This window comes from Dama dama, chromosome 28 (assembly GCF_033118175.1).
Source record: "Dama dama isolate Ldn47 chromosome 28, ASM3311817v1, whole genome shotgun sequence".
NCBI lineage: Eukaryota > Metazoa > Chordata > Mammalia > Artiodactyla > Cervidae > Dama > Dama dama.
In genome coordinates, this window is record NC_083708.1 from 26,034,162 (window position 1) to 26,043,458 (window position 9,297).

Below are 9,297 nucleotides of genomic sequence, written 5' to 3' on the forward strand. Positions count from 1 at the left end.
GAAAAGGAATACAAATACAACACTAAAAATAGCCATCAAATCACCAGAGAAGGGAACAAAAGAGGAAGGGAAGGAAAAAGACAGACAAAAGCAAATCCAGAACAGTTCACAAAATGGAAATAAAAACATACACATCTATAATTACCTTAAAATACAAACAGATTAAATGCTTCATACCAAAGACATATATTGGCTGAATGAATACAAAATCAAGAGCTATGTATATGCTGTACACAGCAGACCCACTTCAGATCTCGGGACACATGCAGACTGAAAGTTATGGGATGGAAAAAGTTGTTCCATGCAAATGGAATTCAAAAGAAACCTGGAGTAGCAATACTCATATCAGGCAAAATAGACTTTAAAATAGAGACTTTTACAAGAGACAGAGAGGGACACTACATAATGATCAAGGGATCAATCCAGGAAGAAGATAGAACACTTGTAAATATATAAGGCATCCAACATAGGAGCACCTCAATATATAAGGCAAATGCTAATAGCCATAAAAGGAGAATGACAGTTAACACAATAATAATGGAGATGTCACTGTTATAAGGACACCCTATCTACATCAATGGATAGATCAGCCAGAGACAAAAATCAATTAGGAAACATAGGCCATAAATGACACATCAAATCAGATGGACTTAATTGATACTTGTAGAGTGTTCCATCTGAAAGCAGCAGAATACACATTGTTTTCAAGTGCACATGGAACGTTCTCCAGGATCACATGCTGGGCTGCAAAGCATGGCTTGATAAATTTAAGACAATTGAAATCACATGAAGCATCTTTTGTACTAATAGTGCTGTGAGATTAGAAGTCAAGTACAAGAAAAAAACTGAAAAAAACAAAACAAAACCCAACAACATAAACACATGGAGGCTAAGCAATATGCTAAACAGCCAGTGGATCACTGAAGATATAAAAGAGGAAACAAAAAAAAAGTACCTAGAGACCACTGAAAGCAAAAACATGATGATCCAAAACCTATGGGATGCAGCAAAAGCACTTCTAAGAGGGAATTTTACAGCAATATAATCTTACTTCAGGAAACATCTCAAATAAACAACCTAACCTTATACCTAAAGCAACTAGAGAAAGAAGAACAAAAAAAACCTAAAGTTGGTAGAAAAGAAAAAAAAATCATAAAGATCAGAGCAGAAATAAATGAAACAGAGATGAAGAAAATAGTGGCAAGGATCAATAAAACTAAAAGCTGGTTCTCTGAAAAGATAAACAAAATTGACAAACCTTTAGTCAGACTCATCAAGAAAAAGAAGACTCAAATCAATAAAATTAGAAATGAAAAAGCAGAAGTTACAGTTGACACCACAGTAATACAAAGGCTCACAAGAGACTATTACAAATAACTATATGCCAATAAAATGGACAACCTGGAAGAAATGGACAAATTCTTAGAAAGGTACAATTTCCCAAGATTGACCGGGAAGAAATAGGAAATATGAAAAAATCAATCACAAGTACTGGAATTGAAACTGTGATTAAAAAGCCTCCCAACAAATAAAAGTTCAGTACCAGATAGCTTCACAGGCGAATTCTATCAAACATTTAGACAAGAGTTAACACTTGTCCTTCCAAAAAATTGCTGAGGAAGGAGAACTCCCAAGCTTATTCTATGAGGCCATCACCACCCTGATACCAAAACCAAAGATATCACAAAGAAAATTACAGACCAATATCACTGATGAGCAGAGATGCAAAAATCTTCAGCAAAATAGTAGCAAACTGAATCCAACAATACATTCAAAAGATCACATACCATGATCAAGTGGGATATTTCCAAGGGATGCGAAGATTTTTCAATGTCTGCAAATCAATCAGTGTGATACACCACATCAACAAAAGGAGAAATAAAAACCATGTGATCATCTCAATAGATGCAGAAAGAACTTTTAACAATATCCAGCATCCATTTATGATAAAAAAAAAATTGTCCAGAAAGTGGGCATAGAGGGAATATACCTCAACAGAATAACGACCATGTGTGACAGACCCACAGCTAACATCATACTCAGTGGTAAAAAGCTGAAAGCCTTTACTCTAGGATCAGGAACAAGACAAGAATGTCTACTCTGACCATTTTTATTCAACATTGTTTTGGAGGTCCTGGCCACAGCAATCAGAAGAGAAAAAGAAATAAAAGGAATCCAAATTGGAAAAGAAGAAGTAAAACTGTCACTCTTGCAGATGACATGATACTCTACATAGAAAATTCTAAGATATTACCAGAAAGCCACTAGAGCTCATCAATAAATTTGGTAAAGTTGCAGGATACAAAAGTAATACACAGAAGTCCATTGCATTTCTATACACTAACAGCAAGAGATCAGAAAGAGAAATCAAGGAGACAATCTTATTTGTCATTGCATTGAAAATAATAAAATACCTAGGAATACATCTACCTAAGGAGTAGTTAGGTAGACTTATTGGAAAAGACCCTGATGCTGGGAAGGATTGAGTGCAGGATGAGAAGAGGGCGACAGAGAATGATATGGTTGTATGGCATCATCAACTCAATGGACCTGAGTTTGAAAAAACTCCAGGAGATAGTGAAGAACAGGGAAGCCTGGTGTGTTACAGTCCATGGGGTTGTAAAGAGTGTTGTAACTAGTGACTGTACAACAACAAGGAGCTAAAAGACCTGTAATCTGAAAATTGTAAGGCACTGATGAAAAAAATCAAAGGTGACACAAACAAATGGAAAGATATACCATGGTCTTGGATTGGAAGACTCAATTTTATCAAAATATCTGTACTACCCAAGGCAGTCTTGGGATTCAGTGCAATCCCTATTGAATTACCAATGGCAATTTTTGCAGATCTAGGAAAAAAGAATCTTTATGGAAACACAAAAGACCTCAAATGGCCAAAGCAATCTTGACAAAGAAAAATGGGCATGGAGGAATCAGGCTTCTTGACTTCAGACTATATTATAAAGCTACAGTAATCAAAACAGTATAGTAGTAACACAAAAAACAGAAAGATAGATTAATGGAACAGGATGGAAAGCTCAGAAATAAACCCACAAATCTATGGTAAATTAATCTACAACAAAGGAGGCAAGAATATACAGTGGAGAAAGCACAGTCTTCAGTAAGTGGTACTGGGAAAACTGGACAGCTACATATAAAAGAATGAAATTAGAATGTTCTCTAATACCACACACAAAAATAAACACAACATGGGTTAAAGACCTCAAGGTAAGACCAGATAATATAAAATTCTTAGAGGAAGACATAGACAGAACACTTAGACATAAATAGCAGCAATATCTTTTTTGATTCATCTCCTGGAATAATATAAATAAAAACAAATGTGACCTAATTAAACTTAAATGCTTTTGATGACAAAGGAAACCATAAACAAATGAAAAGACAACCCACAGAATCAGAGAAAATACTTGCAATGGATGTAACCAGCAAGAGATTAATCTCTAAAATAGATAGCTCATGAAGATCAATATAATGAAAACCCAATCAAAAAATGAGAAGAAGATCTAAGTAGACATTTCTCCAAAGAATACATACAGATGGCCAAAAAACACAAGAAAAGATGCTTAACATCTCTAAGTATTAGAGAAATGCAAATCAAAACTACAATGAGGTATCACCTCTTACTGGAATGGCTATCACCAGAAAGCCTAACAATAAATGCTAGAGAGGATTTGGAGAAAAGCGAATCTTCCTACACTGTTGGTGGGAAAGTAAATTGGTACAGCCACTATGGAGACCAGTCTGGAGATTTCTTAAAAAACTAAAAATAGAGGTACCATATGATTCAGTAATCCCATTCTTATATCTGGAGAAAACTATAATTCAAAAAGATACATGCATCCGGAGGTTCATTGCAGCATTATTTACAATAGTCAAGACATGGAAACAAACTAAATGTCCATCAACAGATGCATGGATAAAGATGATGTGGTACATGTACACAATGGAGTATTACTCAGGCATTAAAAAGAATAATAGATATGGCAAGTGTGAACATTGACATTCTCTAGAACTAAGACCAAAAAAAAGATGTCCTTTTCATCATAGGGGACTGGAATGCAAAAGTAGGAAGTCAAGAGACCTGGAGTACTAACAGGCAAGTTTGGCCTTGGAGTACAAAATGAAGCAGGTAAAGGCTAACAGAGTTTTGCAAGAGAATGTACTGGTCATAGCAGATACCCTCTTCCAACAACACAAGAGAAGACTCTACACATGGACATCACCAGATGGTCAACATTGAAATCAGATTGATTATATTCTTTGCAGCCAAAGACGGAGAAGCTCTATCCAGTCAGCAAAAACAAGACCAGGAACTGACTGTGGCTCAGATCATGAACTCCTGATTGCAAAATTTAGACTTAAGTTGAAGAAAGTAGGGAAAACCACTAAGCCACTTAGATATGACCTAAATCAAGTCCCTTATGATTATACAGTGGAAGTAACAAACAGATTCAAGGGATTAGATCTGACAGATAGAGTGCCTGAAGAACTATAGATGGAGGTTTGTAAAGTTGTACAGGAGGCAATGATAAAAAAACATCCCCAAGAAAAAGAAAAGCAAAAAGGCAAAATGGTTGTCTGACAAGGCCTTACAAATAGCGGAGAAAAGAAGTGAAAGGCAAAGGAAAAAGGCAAAGATATATCCATCTAAATGCAGAGGTCCAAAGAATAACAAGGAGAGATTAGAAATCCTTCCTAAATGATCAATGCAAAGAAATAGAGGAAAACAATAGAATGGGAAAGACTAAAGATCTCTTCAAGAAAATTAGAGATACCAAGGGAACATTTCATGCAAAGATAGACACAGTAAAGGACAGAAACAGCATGGACCTAACAGAAACAGAAGATATTAAGAAGAGGTGGCAAGAATACACAGAAGAACTATACAAAAAATGTCTTGATGACCCAGATAACCACAATGGTGTGATCACTCACCTAGAGCTGGACATCCTAGAGTGTGAAGTCAAGTGGGCCTTAGGAAGCACCACTATGAACAAAGCTAGTGGAGGTGATGGAATTCTAGCTGAGCTATTTCAAATCCTAAAATATGATGCTGTGAAAGTACTGCACTCAATATGCCAGCAAATTTGGAAAACTCAGAAGTGGCCAGGACAGGAAAAGGTCAGTTTTTATTCTAATCCCAAAGAAAGGTAATGCCAAAGAATGTTCAAACGACTGCACAATTGCACTCATCTCACACGCTAGCAAAGTAATGCCTCAAATTCTCAAAGCTAGGCTTCAAAGATACATGAACTGAGAGCTTTCAGATGTACAAGCTGCATTTAGAAAAGGCAGAAGAACCAGAGATCAAATTGCCAACATTCATTGGATCATTGAAGAAGCAAGAGAATTCCAGAAAAAACATCTACTTTTGCTTGATTGACTAAGCTGAAACCTTTAACTGTGTGGACAATGAACTGTGGAAAATTCTTCAAGAGATCGGAAAACCAGACCACCTTACCTGCCTCCTGAGAATCCTGTATGCAGGCCAAGAAGCAACAGTTAGAACTGGATATGGAACAACAGACTGTTTCCAAATTGGGAAAGGAGTACATCAAGGTTGTATAATGTCACCTTGCTTATTTAGCTTCTATGCAGAAATGCCAGGCTGGATGAAGCACAAGCTGGAATCAAGATTGCCGGGAGAAATATCAATAACCTCAGATATGCAGATGACACCACCCTTATGGCAGAAAGCAAAGAGGAACTAAAGAGCCTCTTGATGAAAGTGAAAGAGGAGAGTGAAAAAGCTGGCTTAAAACTCAACATTCAGAAAATGAAGATCTTGGTGTCTGGTCCCATCTCTTCATGGCAAATAGATGGGGAGACAATGGAAACTGTGACAGACTTTATTTTCTTGGGCTTCAGAATCACTGCAGTTGGTAACTGCAGCCATGAAATTAAAAGATGCTTGCTCCTTTGAAGAAAAGTTATGACCAACCTAGACAGCATGTTAAAAAGCAGACATATTACTCTGCCAACAAAGGTCCATCTAGTCAAAGCTATGGTTTTTCTAGTAGTCATGTATTGATGTGAGAGTTGGACCATGAAGAAGGCTAAGTGCCAAAGTGTTGATGCTTTTGAACTGCAATGTTGGAGAAGACTCTTGAGAGTCTCTTGGACTGCAAGGAGATCAAACTAATCAGTCCTAAAGGAAATTAATCAACTCTGAATATTCATTGGAAGGACTGATGCTGAAGCTGAAACTCCAATACTTTGGCCACCTGATATGAAGAGCCGACTCATTAGAAAAGTCCCTGATGCTGGAAAAGATTAAAGGCAGGAGGAGAATGAGATGACAGAGGATGGGATAGTTGGATGGTATTACCAACTCAATGGACATGAGTTTGAGCAAGCCCCGGGAGATGGTGAAGGGCAGGGAAACCTGGCGTGATGCAGTCCATGGGGTCACAAAGAATTGGATATAACTGAGCGACTGAACAATAGCAGTCTATCAGGCAATAGAGGCAGGTGGAAAGTATAAACTCCCTCCACAACCCTGTAACCAGAGAGTGCATCACAACCAAGAGGAGGCTTACAGCCTATTCTGATAAACATACAAGCATCATTAGCAATCAAGCACCAAATAGTCACATATTCTCTCTATATGTAAGTTCAGAGAGTCCCTACACTGTCCTCAAGCATTCCAAAAATAGGGTGAAAATTTCACTCTGGGGGCAAATGCACTGATACCGAAAATGCAGAACCAGTCAAACCTTTCATCTCTTCAGGGATTTGAGACATCCGTGAAGGCAGAGCACCTGAGGGGGAGGAACCCAGCCCCACAAGGGGATCTCAGTACAGGATACAGGGGCAGTTGCTGGGCTGACGGGCTGCCCGGTCCCTACATCCTGTCCTCCCAAGGGTGATGGTGTCTGTGCAGTTTTCAGGGTAGTCATTGAAAATGACTTGGCCATTGCTCATTGTGCCAAAGAGAAATTACTTCTAATGTTCTAGAAGCAGGGGAAGGTATTTAAAATACTTGGTAGTCTTCTCTAGATACAGATTCATATTTAAGTTATTTCAAAGTTAACTAAAGGCCCCACAGGATATAGACTAAAGCAGCAGTCCCCAACCTTTCTGACACCACAGACCGGTTTTGTGGAAGACAGTTTCCCACAGAATGAGAGCAGGAAGATGGTTTGGGGATGATTCAGGCACAGTATGTTTAGTGTGCACTTTATTTCTAATCTAATGCCGCTGCTAATCATACAGAAAGAAAAAGAAATGCAAGAAGGCAGGCCAAGTGGTTGTCTAAGGAGGCCTTACAAATAGCTGAGAAAAGAAGTGAAAGGCAGAGGAGAAAGGGAAAAATATACTCAACTGAGTGCAGAGTTCCAGAGAATAGCAAAGAGAGATAAGAAAGCCTTCTTAAGTGACTCATGCAAAGAAATACAGGAAAACAATAGAGTGGGAAAGACTAGAGATCTCTTTAAGAGAATTGGAGATACCAAGAAAGCATTTCATACAAAGAAAGGCACAATAAAGAACAAAAACAGCAAGGACCTAACAGAAGCAGAAGAGATTAAGAAGAGGTAGCAAGAATAAACAGAACTATACAAAAAATCTCTTAATGACTGAGTTAACCATGATGATGTGGTCGCTCACCTAGAGCCAGACATCGTGGAGTGTAAAGCCAAGTGGACCTTAGGAAGCACCACTACCAACAAAGCTAGTGGAGGTGATGGAATTGCAGCTGAGCTATTTCATATCCTAAAATGTGATGCTGTGAAAGTGCTGCACTCATTATGCCAGCAAATTTGGAAAACTCAGCAGTGTCCATAGGACTGGAAAAGGTCAGTTTTCATTCCAATCCCAATGAAAGGTAATGTCTAAGAATGTTCAAATTATTGTACAATTGCACTCATTTCACATGTCAGCAAGATTATGCTCAAAATCCTTCAAGGTTAGGCCTCTGCAATATGTGAACTGAGAACTTTCAGATGTACAAGATGCATTTAGAAAAGGCAGAGGAACCAGAGTTCAAATTGCCAACATCCGCTAGATCATAGAAAAAGCAAGGGAATTCCAGAGAAACATCTACTTCTGTTTTATTGACTGTGCTAAAGCCTTTGACTGTGTGGATCACAGTAAATTGTGGAATATTCTTAAAGCCGTGGGAATACCAGACCGCCTTACCTGCCTTCTGAGAAACTTGTGTGCAGGTCAAGAAGCAACAGCTGGAACTGACCATGCAACATTGGATTGCTTCCAGTTGGGAAAGGAGTATGTCAAGGCTGTATATTGTCACCCTGTGTATTTAACTTCTGAGCAGAGTACATCATGTGAAATGCCAGGCTAAATGAATCACAAACTGGAATCACGATTTCTGGGAGAAATATCAACAACCTCAGATATGCATATAATACCACTTTAATGGCAGAAAGTGAAGAGGAACTAAAGAGCCTCTTGATGAAGGTGAAAGAGGAGAGTGAAAAAGATGGCTTAAAGCTCAACATTCAGAAAACTAAGATCATGACATCTGATCTTATCACTTCATGGCAGATAGATGGGGTAAATGTGGAAACAGTATCAGATTTCATTTTCTTGGACTCCAAAATCAGTGCAGACTGTGACTGCAGCCATGAAATCAAAAGACACTTGCTCCTTGGAAGAAAAGGTATGACAAACCTAGACAGCATATTAAAAAGCAGAGACATCTTTTGCCAACAACAGTCTGATAGTCAAAGCTATGGTTTTTCCAATAGTCATATATGGATGTGAGAGTTGGGCTATAAAGAAGGCTGAATGCAAAGAATTGACACTTTCAAACTGTGGTGCTGGAGAATACTTTTGAGATTCCCTTGGCCAGTAAGGAGATCAAACCAGTCAATGCTAAAGGAAATCAACCCTGAATATTCATTGGAAGGACTGATGCTGAAGCTGAAGTTCCACTACTTTGGTCACCTGATGTGAAGAGCTGACTCTGGAAAAGACCATGATGCTAGATTGAGGGCAAGAGGAGAAGGGGACAAAAGAGGATGAGATGGTTAGATGGCATCACTGACTCAATGGACATGAGTTTGAGCAAACTCAGGGATATAGTGATGGACAGGGAAGCCTGGTGTGGGTGGAGTTCATGGGGCTGCAAACTGTCAGACACAACTGAATGCCGGAACAACAACAATCAGACAGGAGGTACCAATCTGTGCCCCAGAGGTTGGGGACCCCTGGACTAAAGGTATTTAACACCTTAAACTACACTGAAATATTTTTATCTAAACTACCCATAAACAACATAATAAGTTACTTTTAATATGTGCATATCAATTAAAG